The sequence below is a fragment of the Lonchura striata genome, chromosome 2, assembly GCF_050655825.1.
Source record: "Lonchura striata isolate lonStrDom1 chromosome 2, ASM5065582v1, whole genome shotgun sequence".
NCBI classification, from domain to species: Eukaryota; Metazoa; Chordata; class Aves; order Passeriformes; family Estrildidae; genus Lonchura; species Lonchura striata.
The window spans coordinates 94,030,773-94,052,500 of record NC_140704.1 but is presented as its reverse complement, the minus strand read 5'-3'; the positions used below and the strand labels follow the sequence as shown (position 1 = coordinate 94,052,500).

General features: G+C 37.6%; 1 long non-coding RNA gene across 2 annotated transcripts in view; it reads left to right on the top strand.

Moving 5' to 3' along the window:
- LOC146768339 (uncharacterized) overlaps positions 1–21,728 on the top strand; it is a 40,278-nt gene that overhangs the window by 1,350 nt on the left and 17,200 nt on the right. Inside the window, exons 1-3 of one of the 2 annotated variants that reach the window (XR_014952809.1) lie at positions 1–1,451; positions 5,974–6,081; positions 14,827–14,881. The exon at positions 1–1,451 is cut by the window's left edge and continues 1,350 nt beyond it. This is a non-coding gene — a long non-coding RNA (uncharacterized LOC146768339). Of the gene's footprint in view, positions 1,452–5,973; positions 6,082–8,520; positions 14,882–21,728 lie in introns of both variants that reach the window. The other variant, XR_014952810.1, reaches the window with a different exon arrangement.

Below are 21,728 nucleotides of genomic sequence, written 5' to 3'. Positions count from 1 at the left end.
AAAGGTGGTAGAAAGTCCGACATGGTTCTTCTGACAGACAATCTTTTCGAGTATGGAGAGTCTCAGACTTGAGTTTTATGTAGCAGGGTCAAACTCTTTTGTTACAGGAGGGTTAAGTATTGTATCTCTTGGGTGCTGGTGGGACGATCTCTGGAGCTAAACCCCTTCTGTCTCCAGTGATGAACCACTCTCTGGGTGAAAAATGGTTTCCTTATATCTAACCTAAACTTTCCCTGACTCAGGAAAGTTCATGCTTCTCAAGCAGCTTCCATGCTGCTTTCTCAAGTCCTGTCACTGGTCACAAGAATGAAGATTTTTGAGTCAGTTTTCCCTTCACAGCTTGTTGGCCATGTGTCATATACCCGTATAGAACACATGATAGTCATAGTGATTTGTGGAGAATCCTTAACAGTAAAAGATGTTGATAATCACTAAAGAAAGATAACACAGGTGAATATATCTTATGAAAAGACAATCTGGAAGACACATTCTGAAGAAAAGGAGAGAGAAAAGCTGTGTCACATTATCCTGCAGAGGAGCTCTTGACACCCTGCAGAAGGAAAGGAGACCCTGCAAGTAGGGCCAGGAGAACAATCCAGGAGCTATAGGCCTGTCAGTCTAACATCAGTGCTAGGGAAGATCATGGAGCAGATCACCTTGAGCAGCAGCACCTGGTACATACAAGACAATCAGAGTATAAGGCCCAGGCATCATGGATTTAGGAGAAGTAGATTGTGCTTGAGTAACCTGATCTTCTATCACAGGGTGACCCACTTTGGGGGTGAAGGAAAGGCTGTGAATATTCTTTATCTAGACTTTAGTAAAGCCTTTGACACTACAAATGGTGGGTTTCCCAGTTGGCCATGGGTCCCAAGTGCTTTTTCCCAAGGCTCATAATGGGGCCAGACCTGATAATGATCTTCATCATTGATCTGGATGAGGGATGACACCAGCTTGAATGGAGGGCAGTTGATCTGACGGAGGGCAGCAAGGCGCTGCAGAGGGATCTGGACAGGCTGGATCTGTGAGAAAAGGCCAGCAATTTGAGGTTCAACAAGACAAAGTGCCAGGTCCTGCCCTTGGATCACATCAATCCTGTGCAGTTCTACAAGCTGAGGACAGAGTGGCTGGAAAACAGCCCAGCAGAAAAGGACCTTGGAATTCTGGTTGACAGCCAGATGAAAGTGAGCCTGTCATGTACCCAGGTGGTTGAGAAGGCCAGTGGCATCCTGGCCTGTCTCAGAAATAGTGTGGACAGCAGGACTGGGAAAGTGGTCAACACCCTGTTCTTGGCACTGGTGAGACATGTATATGCGGCATTTAGAGACATGGCTTAGTGGTGGACTTGACAGTGCTAGATTAGCAACTGAACTTGGTGACCTTGGAGGTCTTTTCCAACCAAAATGATTCTATGATGCTATCAATGCTGTGTTAGCTGTAGGACTTGTCTGGTAAGTCTCTTCTCTTACTTTTTGTATTCTGGGCATAGGAGTGCAGCTCATATATTAGGAAAACCACTACTGCGTCTGCGCAATTTTGGTGACAATATATATGAGCTTTTGCCAAATGGCTAAAGCACAGCCAAGCAGCTGCAGATTATAGTGTCTGAAGTTAGAGAAGTTTTCTACCTAAATTTATAACAAGGAAGGGATTATACCTGCTATTCCTTAAGAAGGAGTACTCTTCAGTCTGTGTGCATGGGTGACCTTTGTCACCCCTCTATCTTGACTTTACTGAAAAGTATTGATGAAATAGAGTGAAAAAATCAGCATCTAAGGGGCTGGCTTCAGATCTCATAGAAGTCCTCCTGCTGGGAATATAAGTATCTTCTCTGCTCTCTGTCAAGACTAATGAAATTCAGGTCTGCTGGTCTGTTTTCTGCTTCTCCTTTGCCTTCACCATCCAGGAAGGTGGGGCAACAGAGATACATCTGAAGCCATCATGAAGGATATCTCATGTCTCTACTACAAAAACATGGTGCCATGACTATCAGCAGAGTAAATGAGAGAGCCCTGTCTACACAAGGACTTATGTCTTGCACAGAATTTCAGATTTTTTTTTCCTTTTCTAAACATAGATGAATGAAGAAATTAATAAGAAGTATTATGTATAACACAAAAAGATTCAGGCTATTTATTTTCTATGAAAATAAATTATTATAATCTCAGCTTTATAAGATCATAAAAATTTGAAGCTCTTGGAACTGAACCCACATATCAGTATCTAATATGTCAAAGCACTCAAACATGTCATAGCCTTCCGGAAAGTTTATGAGCTTCAGAGATTATGGGAGGGGAAGCAGTATGAACTAAAAGAAGATATGAATTTTTTTCTTGCAGACTTACATTATGTTCTCTGCCTTTCTCTCATCACTACACACTTTGAAACTTGTTAAACTGTCCCTGATTCACAATATGCCCCTTGGGAGAGGCACTGGAGGCATTAGACAGGCGTCTTTGCCTTGGGGCAGCACCTGAGACTGCTAGTTTCTCCAGAACATAGCCTCAGGTTGTGTCCCAGCTTTCTAGACCTCCACCAGTACTTCCATCTTTCCACAGCTCTGGCACTGTGCAGCAGGTACACACACATAACTGGGATGAGCTAAACCTGAGGTAGACCACATAACCATGAAGGGAGCTGGCTTCAGGCAGCTGGGTAGGAGAGCTGGAGGGAATGGGACCTGAATGGCTGGCTATGCCTAGACTAATTCAGAGCTGTCTGATGTGGGTGTGTTTGTAGAACCATAGAATGGTTTGGGTCAGAAGGGGCCTTTAAAGATAATTTACTTCAAACCCCCCAGCCATGGGCAGGGACACCTTCCTAAACTAGGTTGCTCGGGGCTCTGTCCAACCTGTCCTTGAACACTTCCAAGAACAGGGTGTTAACATCCTCTCTGGGCAACCTGTTCCAATGACTCACCGCCCTCAAAGTTTAAAATTTCATCCTTTATAACTAATCTAAATCTACCCTCCTTCAGTTTAAAGCTACTTGTCCTATGACTACATGGCCTTTTAAAAAGTTCCTCTTTAACTCTCTTGTAAACATCCCTTTGGGTACTGGAAGACTGCTTTCAAGATCTCTCTGGAGCCTTCTCTTCTACAAACTGAACAGCCCCAACACTCTCAGTCTTTTGTTAAGGAAGAAGTGCTCCAGGACTCTCCTCATCATAGTGATCCTACTCTGGACCTGTTACAACAGGCCCAAGTCTTTCCTGTCTGAGGACCCCAGAGCTGGACTCAGTACTCAGAGCCAAGGAGAGGAGGAAAATCACTTCTCTTGACCTGCTGGCCACTCTTCTTTTGGTGCAGCCCAGGATGCTGTAGTCTTTCTTGACTGCTGGTGCTTTTTGATGGGTCACATTGAGTTTCCCATCCACTGCCAACTCTAAGAATTTCTCCTCAGGGCTGCCCTCAGGCTGTTCCCAGGAAATAGCTGTGTAAGAGCAGATAGGGCTGAGTTTCCCCTTTCTTCTGTGCCATCCTTCCTGCCTCTCCCTGCACTCTTAAAATTAAATTGTGTTAGGCAGCAGACAGAAGTGTATCAGCCAGGAAGAAGTTGTATTCATTCTGGTTGGGTGCCACAGTTCAATGCAGCTGTAGGGGAGCTCTTTACATGGTTAGGGAAGGCTCTTACTCTCTCCTCCCTCTTAGAAAACCTCCATCACCAACTTCTGTAATGAAAACTCCAGCATCAGGACCATGTTGTTGAGTCTACCACTTTCTGTAAGCCACTTGGCACCCCATGACATGGATGCTGGCTGTTCAGCTGACAGCAGTTTCTAAGCTGACATAGTAAACACCACTTTGCCACCACTAATGATGACAACAAGACGAGAAAATTTGGATGTGTCCTCTCTGGTGTAGAATCAATGCTCCCCTTATGATTTTAATACATAACAGGAAACAAGGCTTTTGGGTGTTTTTAAAATGTTTCACTTTTGTGCTTAAATAGAAGATAGAAAAGTAATTTCTTTTCAATTTAAAAAATAAAAAAGGTTTTATTTTGCAGAATTAACTAATCCCTCAGATAAATATATTATTTTTGTTGCCAGTGATAGAACTTCTAGGAGGTCTTCATGCTAGACTTCTATAAATTTCTGGATGTTTTCTGAGATTCCTTGGCCACTTTTGATTTTTCATTAATCTTGCTTTGTTTATAAATTCCCCTGAAGAGCAAACTCTCTTCCTAGAGGCAAAGTTATCATAAATTTGTATGATATATACAGAAGACAAATCTAATGATCAGTAATTTTTATATTTAAAAATGTATTTCTTCTAGAAATTGTTAAGTTATAGATAAACTCAAATCGGAAAGTCCAAAGTAAAACTTTGTTTGGAAAAAAAAAATCTCCCAGTGATAATTAGTAGAAATTAAAAATAATTTTAAACCCACAAATTTTCTTAGTCTGCTCAGAATCTAGAAAAATGCCATGTGAAAAAACAATTAAGTGAAACCTTTTACTCCTTCAGCATTTTTCTGAATGTGATTGTTCTATGCACAGTGCTATTAAAAGATCTTAACACTACTTGTAAACTATCATAAGTTTTAGAACAGATAAACATTGAAGTTTCTTTCCATTTAAGAATGAAATAAAACAATTTTATGAAATAGACATCGTAAGGCTGTCACAATGAGCTCTCATGCATCAACAACTTTTACAAAACTATATACTCAAGTATGCACTGAAACTAAGTAGTTGTTGGCACAGTGGCTGTCACAGCAAATGTATCTTCTCAGTGAAAATACTCAAAGATCAAGCATCTGTGCCATCATTATACTACTTTACTGAGCCTGCAGCAATAAGTTTCTCTTACATTCTATTTAATCCCAATTACCTATTGTGGAGATGAGCATTTTCTTTGGAGCATCATTTTTATTTTTATTTTAATTTTAATTCCTTCAGTATATCACAGCAAAAAACCCCCAAATTTTTAGAGTGCCAAGTTGTATCAGTGTTCACTCACACTGAACTGTGGCTGTTTAGGTTTATGTGGTGGAATTACAGACACAGTGAACATGAGATAACACCTTGATTTGAAAATCCAACAGCAAAAATCCATATTATTTATGCCATGTGATATTTTGGAAAGAAAATTGTATTTCCAGTTGCATAGTAGAATAATATTGTCATTTAGTTCATTCTGAGGAATAAATGAAAATAAAGAATATACAAGAAGTATAATAACCAGTTATTCACACTCCAGCTCAGGTAGGAAAACTTGCCAAAATTCCCTACATGTTTAGGTATCATTTTTCTGGTTTTGAAATAGCTAAAGGCATTGTTTTATTAAATTTCCTTTTTAAAAATAAGCTATTAATTTTCAACCTGTACTATCTTTACATATTTATGTTCAGTTTGTTTTTATTTAATTCCCCTGGCTTTTGTTGGAACAAATAAACCCTACAAAGCTTTCTTCTTTTCTCTAATAACTTTTCATGTGACCATAACAAGGCACTTATTGTAAACTGAAAAAAAAAAACAAATAAACATCAAACCAAATAGAAATAAACATAAAAGAGCATTAAAGAGGTTTGTTTTCTTTCCTGAGAAACCTTGCTTTCAACTGCTCTCACGTTTCCCTCCTCTCTTAATTCTAAATAAAAGTTCCAACATAGTTAATTGTCTGCACTTCTGCTAATGAATAATAGAGTGTGGAATAGTGTAGTTTAGCAACTTACTGCCCAATTAAAAACAAAGTGTATAAATGTTGCAAAGGGATGTTTGAAATAAACCATGGAAACCTATTAGTTAACATGCCACTGAGAAAAATGGCATAGTTCTATTTTAACCATTTCATAAAAAACTTCTTTGTGTCTAGCTAGTCTTTAAAAGTAATACTCAGTACTAAGTTTTGTTGGATATTTTCTAAACAATAAGAAAGCAGGCTTATATAGACATTTCCTTTTTATGTGTTATATGGAAGTAAGAAAACATTATTAAATGCTCATTATTTTTGTCCCCATTGAATCCAGTGCCACATTATTTTTGTTGCTGAAGTTCCAGCTGAAGGTGTGGAGGGGACTGGACTTCCATTCAGGTGGCTTTCTTATTTTCCTTGTGTTGCACTGACCAGGAGACAGGTAAAAAATTCAAAAGATGTGGTGGTGTGTTTTTATATATATTTTATGTACGGTTTTTTTATAATTATATTTCCCCAATAGTTTGTCCCTGTTCCCCCCTGTTACCCAGTTGGTACATTCTTTTGTTCTGTTTTCCCGCCTGGTCCTCCCTTCCCGCCTTTCCAGTACCCATCCATCAACCTGGAAAGTGCTGAGTCACTCCCCTATCCCCTCCCAGGTGCCTTGTCCGTCACTCGGTGCTCCTTCCCCTCTATCCAGAAACTTCTCCTCAGGGCACCGGGTGATTGGACGAGGGCCTGGGGCCACTCCCATGCCCCTTCCCCATTGGACCAGGCCGGATCACCCCATCCCGGAGCCACTCCCTTCCCTGTCCCCCATTGGTTCCCCCCTCATGATCCACCCCGCCCACAACCCATAAAAGGTTCATGTTAAGCCCAGCCCAGGGTTCCAGTTGGCTGGCACCTCTTCCCTGTGTTTGGCCCCGTTGGCCCTCAATAAAGAAGATTCAGCCCCCAACTGGATCCGCCTTTCATTGATACGGACGAGGCTCGCCAGCGCTATCTCGTGAACCCACAAAGGCACCCTCCAAACCCTGTTAAGGAGCAGCAGGGGGGTGCCTCCACTGCCCACTCTCGCCCCAAAGAGAGCTAGCCGGGGCTAGAGAGATCGAGGGTCTGGGGCGGAAGCGCGGCAAAAAGACCTGACTAACATTTGTGGCTCTGCTACTGGTTTGTTGGGTTGCTCAGTGTCTCTTGGCCTTTTCTTTTGTGAAGTGGGATAATAGCATTGAACTTTGTACTCTGTCCTGATAGCTGCAGATAAAAGTATAGAGCTAAGGACAGTGTCACATTTTCTTTGAGTTGTGGACTGTTCCATAGTGGCCCAAAGTAATGCATGATGTTAAAGCAAGAAAGTTCTAAGATAAAGCTTGATAAAGCTCATATGTTTACTATATGGGAAAGTGGGAAGAAGCAAGCTGAGTAGAGGTTTTTGTGCTCTCACAGCACTGTACAAAAAAGTTTTGTGCTGAAAACTAAGGATGAGCAATAATTTTTCCTAGTTGAGATGGTGCCTTTTAGCACTACATGTTTTATTCTCTCCATCTCCATCCTCTCAAACTTTTAGATTTTTTTCATGTGACCCATGGGGGAAAGGAAGAAATAGAAGTATGAGAGGAGAAGAGAAAGGTGAAGTCATGAAATAAGGAAGGCTGTCTTGTGAGTTAAGGAGTGAATGCAGAAAAGAATGATTGGTGGGCAGAATGGAGGTGAATAAAAAAGGCACTTGATGGGGCAGGTAAGGAAATGGAGAAAGGCAGCCAAGTAGGAGGTACCTGTCATTGCAGCAGCATCACTACAATGCTGATTCCCCACACAAGCCAGTGAAATGATAGCACTGAATTAATAATCTCTGGCAACCAATTGTCAGGCAAAAGAGAAAACCTTTGTAATCTTCTGGCAATAAAGTAAGAGGTGAAGATTTTTGTGAGATTAAATTTCTAGAAGTGGGATGGGTTTTGTTCACTTTCTTAAAGTGTTTTTAAAGTAGTGAGTAGATAGACTTCATGCACAGAAGTAATACATTTATCACTATTCTCTGCTTTTACTTGTGTAGCTTTTACATTTATTAAAAGTCATTGACTGAGTTTAATACACTGTGTCAGTGTTTCCAAATTCGTAAGTTTTCCTTCTTTGGTAATGAAAGTATGCACAGTCAGTTCACACATGCAGTTTATGATAATTTGGTGATTAAGATGAATGTCAGAAAAGATAAATGCATCTGACTAACAGGTCTCTGGTCAGAACCCAATTCTGCAGAGTTTGCAAAGCATCTAGCTAAGTAATTTCACATACCAGACATGAGCCAGTAACACACTGGGACATTCTTCTTGTTGTGATAATCTTTGCATGGCAGGTTTGAGAAATTATTAATTTTTAAGGAGAAAGAGGATATAGAAAAAACTCCATGTGTGCCCAATGACACGGGTCTGTTTGTGCCTAATTCATTGGAAAATTGCTCAAGAACTGTTCAGCCATGTTCAAATATGCTGCCAAGGTCAATGGGCTCTTTCCAAAAGTGCTGGCTGTGTGAGGTAAAAATGCTTGGAGGCAGCTTCAACTTCAGCATTTTTGGAAATTTACTTATTTTGTTTGGAAAGCAGATAATCTGACCACTTTGGCAGTCCTGTCTCTGAGCATTACCGATGGTATACCTTGGAAGGCTTAGATGGGGAGTTTGCTTTGACCAAGTATCTAGAACCCAGCACTGTATTACAAGGCTGTATAGCACAGATCACCTGAGGGTGCCAAAAGGGTATTCAGACACCACAGATTTTCAAGTCAAATTCCATTTTTATGATAGTGGTAATTCAGAGACAGAAACGAAGCATGTAGGTGCATTAGTTTCTTGCCCTATCGTCATTATCTTGTAATTTCCCAGAAGGCATTTAGGAAACGTGGAGGAGTTGATCCCAAATCTGAAGTGATCAATATGCATTTGCAATAAGATATTTTGAAAGCAAAGAAAGAGAACAATATCATGTACTAGCTGCTGCTACTCTGTGAGCCTCTGGAAACAGTAGCAAGATAAGAAAATCTACCTGGTTAAATACAGATTTTGTGTGTACACATGTGAGGCTATCTGAGTTGGATTAGAAGGTTGTAGTGAGTGGGAAAGTTGCTGAATGAAACCTGGCCACATCCAGCTTAATTGTCTGCTCCTCCAACAACTGCTTCTGCAATGTGGCTTGGGTATGGCTTCTACCTGTTGCAGGCAAAGAGAGGTTTCTTCAGCAGAGCCAAAAGAAGGTTGGAATTGAGAGATATCCAGCATTTGGTTAAGCTTTGAAGTTTAGCATAGTTCAGGAAGAGAGAACAGAATGATCCTGCTCCCATGAGAGTGAAAAGTAGACGTAAAAATACTTTGTTTCCCATATTTCTCTTAATCATTAAGTTTGGAATAGTTAAATCATACATAAGCAAGGCTGCCTTAGGTATGGTTTAGTTTCCAACCTGGTGGTCAAAAATCGCCTCCAGCAAGATTTATTACCCTGGCCTTTGGGACTTGCAATATCAATGCTTGGCTAAGCAGGAGTTTCTTTTGCCCACCACTTCTGGTTCCTTGAGACTTGGACCTGGAAGGGCTGATGAGCAGCCCCACCTCCGTCCTTGGATGTTCTTGGAACTGGTTGATATTCCTTTGGCAGGGATATCCCTGAGGCAAAGCAGGATGATGATACAAGTTCACCTAGTTTACTGGAATGTCACTTGTACCATCCAGTGCTTTTTGCATTGTAATTATTTCCTGGGGGTAATTGCATGCTTTTTTAGACTTTCTTTTGCGCTCCCATGCTCAGCTGAAAAACTGCCAGAGGGCATTACTGAACTGTTCCCAAGGAGAACAGTAATGTCAACTAGTCACTCTGACATTATTGTTATTTATAAATTCCAAACAAAGAGAATAAAGGGCTAGATGTTGCTAACCCAAATCCATGTGTTTGGGGTATGAAGCTGATCTTATGGTTGACAATTCTTTTCCTGTTCATGTTATATCTAGACAGGTCATGTGCTCTACTGTGAAAATATGGGCTACTTGCTGGTGCTATTCCACCAATGGATGTGTTAGATGCATATCAAAGTGGTAAAAAATCTTGAGCATTGCTAGATATGTGTCAGTTGGAAATGTTAAACAAAAGGAAGATTACATACTCTATGCCCCCAAATTCTATTTGGGGTACATCTGTTTCATCCAGAACAGGATTTGGGTTCAAGGAAGGAATTTTGAATCACAATTCTTAGATAGTGCTGCTCTCTGGTGCTGAAGCTCAGTACCACCATTTCTTCTCAGCTGAATCTAGCTGTAAAAATAAACATTTTGGGAAACTCTTAGTTATTGACTCTTTTTGTTATCTATCAGGATTACTGTATTGTGAAAAAAAGCAAAATTCAGTGTACACAAATATTTCTCATCTTAAAAAAATTGTTTGAAGGCAAGCCTAGAAGGAAAAAAAAATGCAATACAAATACAGAACACTGAAATCTAATCTACCTTGAAGGGGTAAAAGACATTTTGCAACAATGCAAAGCATCTTACACACTCTTATGGTACATAATAGACCGCAGCTAGATATGACATCTAAGTGTCAACTAAAAATATTAGTAAGTAGTAACTTTTCTAAGTGTTGTTTTCACACAATAAATTGAAGTCTTGTTTTTAGTTTCAAGAGGTTATTAGTTCATTTATCTCCCTTCAATTAACATAAAATAACAGTAGCTTACTATTTAATAAGAAGTATCATAACTTACTTGGAGAGCAATTTTTTTATTGTTCCTAAAAAATTAAAATAATTTAGAGTAATCTGCTTACCTTGCTAAAAGACTCTACGCTTAAGGGCAGTTGCTACAAGAGAGTTAAACACGCAGAATCCTCCACAACCATGTAAAGCTTCACTGTTTTATGTGTTATGAAACTTGTAGTCATAAGCAATGAAGACTTCGGCTTAGTTTTGTGTTAGTAGCACAAGTTTACTGCCACACTTGGAAACCTCAATACAGCTACATAGTATAGCTATAGCCATTCAGTTTCTCTTTCACTTCTTAAAGGAAGTTATTTTAAACATTTCCCTGAGTTTCAAACTGTAACAGAATATTTTGTGCGGAAGAGTGTCTTTTCCTTTGAGGGAACAGTCTTTAAACATGTATGAGGAAACTCAGCTCTCAGTTCTGTTCAATTTGCAGTTTCATCCTGTTCAAGTTGTATACAGGAAATTGTCCTAAATTGATATGTTAATTGTACCTTAAGAGTTTGTAAAATCACCTGTAATCTCTATAAACTGAATTTACAATGAGATTTGTTTATGATTTTCCTGAAAATTAGTTGAACAGGAAAGTTCCAGGGCAGTTAATTTCTGCTACTGTTTTTGGGAACAGAGAGGAGCTGGGTTAAAAAGAGAGGTTAATTAAAAAATAATTTAGGGTAAAAAGAGAAATAATTTAGAGTGTCATGGAGGGAAATAATAGGACAGAATTTTTATCACTTAAGGGTGAGGCACCCTCTCGTCCTTTATGGAACCCCTGAAATATATATATATAGACATGTGGAAGCCTATCCATAAGCCTTTAGTACCTGCTTGCAACATAATGGTATCCCAAATGCTGCCACACTTGATTTAAGGACTGCAGACTCTGACAGAGATGGAGCAACCTATTCTGCAGGTAAGGAAAAACACTGAATTGAATGGCACTCAAGAACATACCCACACACTTTGTTTAACTGGGGCTTGGATTTTCCTCCTAACTTCAAAATGGCTGAGAATGATAGCTTTTCTTTGATTTATGATAGGTCAAATCACACATTTCAGAGCTCTTGAGCAAAACTGAGGGTATTTTTTAGTTATATACTTTAATAAATAATGGAGAAGATAGCAGAATTAGAACTGTGTAGGACTGACTGAAAACAGCAAAAGAGGAACTACAGGTAAACCCAGCCACCCATCTGACATACTGCTGTTTCAGAACAGTTTGTTCACTATATCCAAAATAGTACTATAATTTAAAGGCTGCCACATATGGAAGATGTTAGCAGTTTCCATTGCCTCGTTCCACTTGATAGACATACCCACTGAACCTACGCAGTCTGTTCCAAAGTAGGTGATTTGTGAAAAGTTTTCATGCTTCTGGTTCTTATAAAAACTGCTATATAATCAGTGTATGACTTTCATTTTGTTTTTGCTTCTATAGCTCAAGCATTTTATTTTAGAGAAAATCTGATTATAACATGACTCTTCAGTCCTAATGTTAGTAGGTGGAGATCTCCTGATTAAAGTCTATTTAGTCATTAGTACTATCTGCATGACAAAATGAAAGCTTATTTCTAATACAGTGTATTTACATGATCTTTATCACTTGTAACTATTACTGAAAAATGATAAATTAGGCGTACAATTTCAAAATAACACCTGGAACAGACTACCTCTATAAACTTGTTTAACCTTGTACTTTTTTAGTGACAGATTGGAATTTATTATTTTGAAAGTCTTGGAGCACCTGGTCTGTGATTTTATCAGAGTTATAAGAAATGCCTTGGAGGCGAGGGTGGGGGAATGGTTAGAACAGGAACTGGGATTCTTTAAAAAGTGCCTTTTATCTCAAGAGTAAATTTAGTTGAAAACTCAAAGCACTCTGGACTGCAATTCATTCTGACAAATCAGTTCTTAAGGTGTTACTTATATTGCAGTTAAATAATCCTAACATCCCTGCTGACTGTCTAAGTTTAACCTCTCACCCTGGAAATCTGATTAAGAGAGAAATGGAGATGGAGAAATATACCAAGTATTTGTTGCATTTCTATCCCCTGTGAAACAGTTATTGGATTAATACTTCCTACATCCAAAACACGATGATGTGAATTTAACAATAAATTTAAAATTATGTGGACAATTTAAAACAGTTTAATAGTGACTTATCCATAACCTGTTTTTTTAGGTGAATATGTTATAGGAGATTTGCAACTTTTTAATTGTCTCAAAATCAAACTGCAACATTTGCAGATGCAACGGAAGCATAATTTAACTCCTTCCTTCCTTCTTTGTCACCAGCACATAATGGTGCAAGTATCAAAGAGACTTCTTTTTGCTGTCAAGCTTTAAAAATGCCTAAGAGCTGATTTTTCTCAGATGTGCTGCCCAAACCATGGCTGGCCCCATTTCTGAATGGCACTGGCTACAGTGCTTTTGTCAGTGGGATTGTTGGTATCATCACAGGACTGGCTCCTGGGAAACCTGCCTGCCTGTTAAATGTCTCTGTTGCTCTTTGACTGGCTCATTAGTTGGACTTTCACAAAGCTAAGTTTGAGTGATCATTTTCAGTTGAAACTTTTTTTGCTTTTAAGAACTGCCTGTCTTCAGCTTTGGATTAAGGCTGTTATTAATGCAACTGTAGACACAGTATTTTTGTGCTAACTTAGATCGATATTAGGCTTGCTGCTTAGCATGTCTAAAATTAGGCTGCCATGAAAGTTCAAGAATGCAAATCAGCACTAAACCCAAGGTCAGTTTAAAAGGTTCAGATAACTCCATAAAGGAAAAAGGGGAAGAGTAGTATAATTTAAGAACACATTTCTGTGCCTGAAAAAAAAAAAAAAAAAAGCAAGTACACATTCTGGGTAGCAAAGGAAAGATGGATTTTTGCTCTAGCTCAGATCAACTAATTTTGTTTTCTTTCCCATCTGTCCTCCATGTGAGTCTGTCCACATGAAAAATCCCGCTTGGTGAAGCCCCACAGGGATGGCATCCATATCACAGCAAAGGCTGGGACTATTCATCACTTTGGTGCCTGGGATAATTTTACAATAACCTTGGCAGGCACACTTCTACGAAAGATGATTTTCAGCTGTAGGCCTGAAACCAGATTAGATCTTGTTCTTTAATCACCCGCATAGTCATATTCCCGACGCTCTTAAGTGAAGTTTCTTTGTGCTATGCATTTCTTCATTTCAGCCTTACACTTTAGATGAATAAAGGGACTGTCTATAAACTCATCTGACACATTCCAGTATTAATCTTGGACAAAAACAAAAGGGATAAAATTCATGTGATATAATTAGTTAAAATGTAATTGAGTTGTGAGTGGAGTTTGTAAAATAGTTAAAGTTTCTGCCCTTCATAAAAGGAATAAAGAATGGAAAGTATTGGGTTGGGGTAATCCCAGACAGAATAGATGAGTAACAATGAAGCTTTCAAAAGAAAGCTCACATATGTCTGTATGACAGTGAGATTTATGATTATTCTGAGTTTTTCACTTCAAAGTACCTTTAAGAATTATTATTGTAAAATAGAACAAGGCAGAGCAAATTTCATATTGTGAACAAAGAAAAATTATCACTGAAAATTATCCACAAAAGCAGAGTGGACAAATGAGCTGAAGTCAACCATTTCTCCTGATTTAAGAGTAGCGGCATACAGAGATTTCTAGAAGAGGAAAGCAAAGTTAAAAGTTCTTCTTTTATGTAATTTACCTTTACTTGGATTTGTAACAACATATTCAAAGTAATGGCCCAGAGTCCAGTGTTCCCTGAGGTTGGTGAAAGCTTCTGATCAGGCTCTAATATCTGTCCATGTGAGTGCACTAGAAGCCCATTTCAGATTGGTTTTCTTTTTAAGTTACAAGCTTGAAAAAAATCTCTGCAGTTTTCAAGAGACAATCAAATGTAACTGTGAAAGATATGCAAACTAGAAACACAGATATTTTCCAAATAATTTTTTTGAGCACCACTCTGTAAAATCTTCACTATGAACTCTATAACCATTAAAAACAAGATAAATATATTGATGAAATCATGGCCTATTCTTGCTGAATGTAGGTTGATTTATACTAGTGAAGACAAATGGTTCTCAGTAAGCAATCATCAAACTCAAAGTGAAACTCTAGAGTTTTGAACCCACATGACCTGAAGCAGAAACCAATGTTCACACCAACCCTTGTAAGGAAAAATTGCTAATTTTAGAAGAAACATCAGCCATTCAACTGAATAGTCAGGGAAGAAAAATAGTTTCATAAATATCAGCAAAACAAACTCATTGTTTTTAATTTATGAAATTTATTGCTGCATCATTTGGCACCTTCTCATTCTTTGAAATAATTATGTGTAATTAAATGTTTTGTAAGAAATAAGTATATACCAATGCCCACTTACCTAGACAACAGCAGCAAAATTTTGAAGAGTACATGTGCTTACATTTTCTTACAGGAGTATATAAAAAAATATGATGGAATTCAAATATTCCTTCCTATGGACATATGTGGTAAGACAATTCTTAATTTCCATGCATGAATTCTGTGAGAAACTTACCTCAAAACTAACAATGAAACTGCATCTTGAGATACTGGAAACTTGGTGATGATCAATGATCAGTCTTATCTATTTGGAAGTAGACTGGTCAAATAAAATTGATATTACCTTTCAGAGGAACTAGAATTTTGCAGAGAGAGGTGTCTGTAGGTGTATCATTACAGATACATGTAGGGCTCATCCTCCTGATAAAAGGTAGGATCAATTCTTACTTCTCTAGGCCAGCTATGTTATATTGACAGGTCTGTTAAAAGTCACTGTGTGCCTCTTTTCCCCCTCATCATACCTCAGATGCTCCCATTTATCCTCTTGTTATTTCCACTATTACAGAAAGCCCTTACCATCCAAAGCTGCATAAGTGGCAGCTTTATATTTTAATTTTTTCCACCAGTGCCTAATTTCCATTGATGTTTCTTTTCCTTTTGTCTGAGAAAAGGCATGATTCATGTTATTTATATAGCAGCCTATACTGAGGAGCTCATTTTGGCTCATAGTTTGTTGGGTTTTTTTTGTTTTGTTGCGTTTTTTTTTTTTGTTTTGTTTTTTTTTTGTTTTTTTTTTTTTTGTTTGGTTTGGTTTTTTTTGTTTTGTTTGGTTTTTTTTTCCTGTGGGTATTATTTTGTTACAGGAAGGTTCTAACACATGTCACTTCACATAGCCAAAAGTTAGTCCTGTGTGAAATCACTGCAGAAAAGTAAATGGATTAAAACCAGACTGACTGAGTTTAAAATAGAACAGCTAAAAGGAATTGTCACTGTGTGCAGTCATTTACTAGGGAATGTAGAGATTTTTTTACATTCTAGCCTTTGCAAGGGCTTGGAAGGATTATAGAATAACTTTTCTATGAATGTTTGTACATTGTTCAGAAACAGGTGGAGCTATACCCAGGTGGAGCAGCCTAAATGGTTTGGTTAAATACGTGTCAGATAAAACAAGTCACTTTATGATGGGAGGACAGGACTGGCAGGATCTTCTTAGGGAGTAAACTGGGTCACACTGGGTATTACCTGCACTCCTTCAGACAACAATCTTACTCTAGAAGAAAGATTTAAGTCTGGCTGTGATTTATAAATTAGTTTCCAATGTTTAAGTTGTTATTTCCAGTTGAGCCGTTACCATTCCTACTGATTGGAGTGACAGGTGTAGGGAATTGTCTTTCTAGCCTATGTGAATATTCGAGAAGATCTTGGAGTCACCACTTATAAACATTGCTGCTGTTTCTACACCTATTTTTTGGGAAACCAAAGCACTTTCTGCATTGGACTGTGAGCCATGCTATGCCTTGGCACTAGTGCGACAAGGGCTCTGTAGACACTTTTCCTAACAAGTCATCTGGTCATCATTTCTGCCTTTCTAACACCATTGTACCAAAATGTTATCAACTTGCCACTCTGGTCAGCCTGTGCAGTCCAAAACCAGGGAGTGGATTAAAATCCACAGAACTGTAGAACGGTAACATATATCTCACTAAAATTTGAGTGTGTATGGCCAGGAACAAGGAGGGAGAAGGTGCTTCTGTCCAGCTCTGGCAATGCATCAGTATTATACACAATACTATGGGATGCTGACTGAATGAAAACGTTATTCAGTCTCCCAAGAGTATTGCTAATTTTTCCAAAACATAAGAGTGCAAAAAAATTAGAACTGCTTCTTTTGAAAAATGTGTTAAAATAAACCTAGAGCCTCTCCCTCTGGAACAAGATTTAGGAAAACTATAAATAAATATTTTGAAGTTATAAAATCTGAAATAAGATGCACATTTTTACTAGTGACGATAATTAATTACAGGAGTTGCTTATCAAAGGATGTGCTGGATTTTCCACCACCTGAAATATTTCAGTAAATACTGATATGCTAGTGATTATCTCTTGTTCAGACAGAGGTTATGGGCAATGTTATGCAGAAAATCAGATTAGAAACTCATAATGGGCCCTTATAACCATAAAGGTACATGAAAGTCAGTGGCACAAATTTGCAACAGTCAGTGATTTTGTTCAAGGCTGAAAGTTCTAAATGCAGATTTCTGTTTTCCATTCTGAATGATGAAATGCTTAATGAGACAGGAGATGAATTCTGGCTGCAGAATGATAGATTGATGCAATTCTGGTAACTTCAGTGGAAATGCAGGATTTGATATAAGGACTTTTCAAGAACAGAGAAGCATTATTGACACTTAATCAAAAGCTTTTACCCTGAGAAACTTGTTATCACTAGCATTTATTGTAGAGAGTGGACATTTTCTTTTTATCTAGGGAGGGAAAAAAATGGAAATAAGCCTTTTCAAATTATAAATGCATCTGACTGGTTTTACTGTGCCAAACAAGAATCTGTTGTAAAAGGAAATAAATATATGTGAAGTAATCAAAAATAAGTATCTGATTCTTAAAAATCAATCCTAAATTCACTGGCTAAAGATCCTGGTAAGCTATGAGAAGTGCTTTGTTTGAGAAGGAGTTAGGATAACTCGCTCTCATTCTTTCGAGTTGCTATCCAACATACCAAGCATAATCCCACTACTTTACAGGTGGAGCCACATTGCAGCTAGTGACACAGACAGATGACATATTTATTAGCTTGTCAAAGCTTCCTCTGTTTATGGAAGACTCACCCAGCTAAACAAAACAGTCTGCTTCCCATTGGCTAATTGAGCTGGCCCCTGTTGAGAGCCTCAGCAAAGTGCTTGATGAGGCATAAAATGATGATTAATTAATTTACTGCTCAGTTGATCATCAAACTGAGAGGTTTATGATTCTCACAGCGGTCAACACTCTCTCTTCAATGTGCAACAGCATGAGCAGCCTTCATTCTGGCCTGCTGCTGCCTTTGCTATGACCTGAGATATGGTGGCTTAATTCAGGGGAAATGGGGAAAAATTAAGTTTCAAAAGGGATGTACACAGCAACCTCTTTTAGAGAGGCTTGTCAGTGCCAGAATGTTTCTCACAAAGAGGCTTTTCATATCTCAGCATTAATAAAAGCTACTTTGCTGGAGTGGGTTTTGTGGTTGGTTGGTTGTTTTGGTTCAATGAATTATATAAGAAACTCCCTAAAAATAAGTTTCTTCTCTGATTACATGACTAAATTTCAGAATTAGAATGAAGTTATATAGAGACTATAGGGCTCTACAAAGGGCGTAATAATTGCAGATATAGCTGTGCTAGAAGAGATCAAAATGCCAGTAGAAAAACTGAGTTGGGCTCCCTCTTTTTTATTCCTAGAAAATAATTTTAGTAATTTAAAACTCCTTAAAAAGGATTCTTTACATTTGTAGGTTTAATATGAGGCATTCTGTGTATTGTGGACAGCATATTTAAGAACATTATTCAGAAAGCACATTTTTCCATTGCAGCTTGTGTGCACTCACCAAGTGTTTTGCATATGTTTTTATGTGTAAGCTTTTAAATATTTGCACTTAGGCTAATATTCTGACTAACTTTGCCCTGAAATGTTGATGCAATATCCAGTTTATTCCTAATGTGAAGACAACTAAATTCTGCTTAGTTACAGCCATTTACTTCTAGAATAATGGCAGGTGAATCAATATACATATATGAAATTAATTGAATCTTGTGGTTTGATTTTATATATGATGTAGGTGGTGGGATATGTATATTAGCATGTATATGCCAATGCAGACACACTTAGAAGTTTCTTTTATCTCTGTTCTGTAACACTGTCCTGGAGTTGCCAGATGTACTGGAAGACCCCAGGAAATGTTTCCAAAATGTCCGAAGGCCTAAGCATTTCCCTGATTGGGGAATAAATTGTTTGTTAATATAATGGGAAGAGAGGGTCAGTTTGCATGTTAAACTTTCCACCAAGTATGCATAACTCACCCTTAGATAGCGTACTGGCTGGGAAGAAACAAGGCAGAAAATGAAGCTTTTTAATAGAACTTCAGCCCTTTTATTTGTCTCAAAAGAACAATGAGAACAATAAACAAACACAAAGAGGAATTGAGTTAGTGTGGTCACTATATCTTTTGCTTATGAACTATGTTTCATTAACTCAACCTTTAGGAAACTTCCTCTAGCTTAGATAAACCACTGGAAGCAGCCTCTTTTTCTCAGAAAAGTGGTGTACAGAAACATTAGTTTGTGCCTTTACACAGAATATGCTCTATCTAGTGTAGTGAAAAAGCTCAGAAAGAAACAGAGCTACAAAACCAAGAAATTCTGATAGAGAAATTTGAAGACAAGAAAAAAAGGAAAGGAAAACAGTGAAAGACAAGATGAAACATCATATTCCAAGAACTTGCACTTTTGTCAAGGAATGGTAGAAGTCTAACTAAGTAATGTAAATTGCAAGATTACAGGGACTTATTTAAATTAAACTCTTTTTAAAACACAAATCATCATTTGGAAAAATGCATGTTTAAAAAATGCATACATGAGAAATTACTTTCAAAATATTTAGGAGCAGAAATGGAAAAGTATTAAATGCGAACATTTGTGACAATTTGACAGAGCAGACTTCTGTTGACACTTGGGTAAATAAATGGTGTATGTATTGTGAGTCTTTTGAAGTTGGAAGCCTTTTGCCTCTAAGAATGGAAGTACTGAAATTGCACAGATTGTATAAGAAGGAGCTCTGACAGCAAATTTCAAAATCATTATCCAGTCAAAGAGACAGTTCTACTGTTACCTGCTGCTTTATGCTCATACTTTCAGATTTGCAAAACACTGCAGATGGAACTTAGAAACTTGCCCAGACAAGAATGTAGGCAGGTAGACTTAACTCTGCCATGATCTTTGTTGTTGGCTGGTTATGGTTCTTCTAGGCATGTTCTGTTCTACTTTATGTTGCTATTCTGAGTAAGACTAACCACAGAATGGAAGCTCTACAGCCCTATCTGCAGTGGACATTTTTCTGCATAAAAACTTGTCTTCCTCTGATTTTTCCCCACTGTTCTATATCTTCTCATGATCTAAAATTCATCATTCTGTACCAATGTCTGCTTTCTCTCATACTTCTTTTTACGATTCCCTTTTGAGGCTCTGTATAAAGATGCATAGTGCTTCATTTTTTATGGCTTCATAAAATGTAATGGCCAAAAACCCATTAGCTAATCTGGTTGGCTACCTTTGAAACATGGGCTGTAGAATTTCACCTGGTTATCCTTGCACTGAGCTGAATAATGTGTACTTGACTGAAGTGTATCTTCCAGATGGATATCAAGTTTTGATTTGAAGACATCAAAGGCCACTTCCCTGACAGTTTTGAAAACATCAAAGAGTACTGAGCTTATGGAAGATAAAAGAAAAATGAGCTAATTGCCTGGATGCTAAAGGGAAATTTACAGCAAATATTTTGGTCCTATTCTGGCTTTTAAAAATCTGGCTTTCTGGAAAGGCTACAAGCCATTATTACACACATATTTTAAAATGGCTTTCTCTTTTTTTTTTTTTTTGGAATTGAAGCTTCACATGAAGCTGCTCTTGAGGAAAAAAGTTGAGGAAAATAGTTCAACACTGGCACCCTTTGTATAAGCTGAAGCAGAAAAAAAATTATATGCATGAATATATCATACTCTCTTAGTTAAAGAGATAAGGGGAAGGGGAAGGGTAAAGGAAGAGGTGACATCATAATCCAACTATCTCAAAGGGATGTATAATGTGCCTTTAAACACTGTTTTCTCTTCCCTTCTCATTCTGTCATAGCAAAATAAACGTTCATACAATTTCCTTCTAATAAGTGTTTTCCTATTCTTTACATTTATTTAAATATTTAAAATTTTACAATTTTTAATATATCATATGTTCTACTTTCCTATTAGAATAAATTAATAATGCTAAGAATATATTTCTGACTAATTTAATTAGCTAGTAGTATTGTAGGTCAGACGCTTTTCCATGTAGAAATATTGAAATTATATTTAAATTAACATTTGCATCTTATATTTGGCCTTTTCTAAGAGCATTCAGTTTTGTGCTTGAATAATCAATTAATAATTATTTTATATTTTATGACTGAAGTGTCTATCAGAACTAACCATCTTCAATAGTAACTTGAGCCATCACCTGTTAGCTGGCATGGGCACAAGGACCTAGCTTGTGCTAGGTATATCAAATATCAAATATTTCCTAGCTTGGAAATATTTGATAAAAATAGTTTTGATAACAGATTGAATTACATTGAAATAGTTAAAGAATTATCAATACTGTTGAAACCAGAATCAAGAATATTATAAAAACTTCTATTTGTATTATATGTATTATAAAAATACATGGCACTTAAGACAGCATGAAAGTCTCCGAACAACATGACTGAGAAGAGTGTGAGACCTTTCTTACACACTTATTTCATAGATTAGCCTCTGTGGACTATTACTCATTATAGCAGTTACAAAATAAATTAAAATAAAGATTTTTAATTAGAACATTTTATCTTCCAAAAATATGATGATTCTTCAACAAGAAATACTCCTGTTATTCTAATAGTTCATTGTTTACGATAATGATCTAGGGAGAGTTCACATTAATTACAAATAACCATTGTTAAATCACATTTTTCTGACAGTAGGTTCAGCCATAGTATATGGACAGCTCCTGGAAGAACAAACTCACTCATAACTGGGCTATGTTCCTATAACAAAGTCGTGTGGGCATGGTGAAACCTCAACATTTTATCAGATAGCTCTATCAATTGATGGATTTGCCATTAAATATCTTTTCTGGTACATCCTCCTGCCCTCCAAGTTTGCAATATTCAAAAGGTCATTGTTGATGGTAAGACCTAATCTGGTACTCCCTGTCCACACACACTTATCAAGGCACGACCCAGGCCTGTTGAGAAACACAA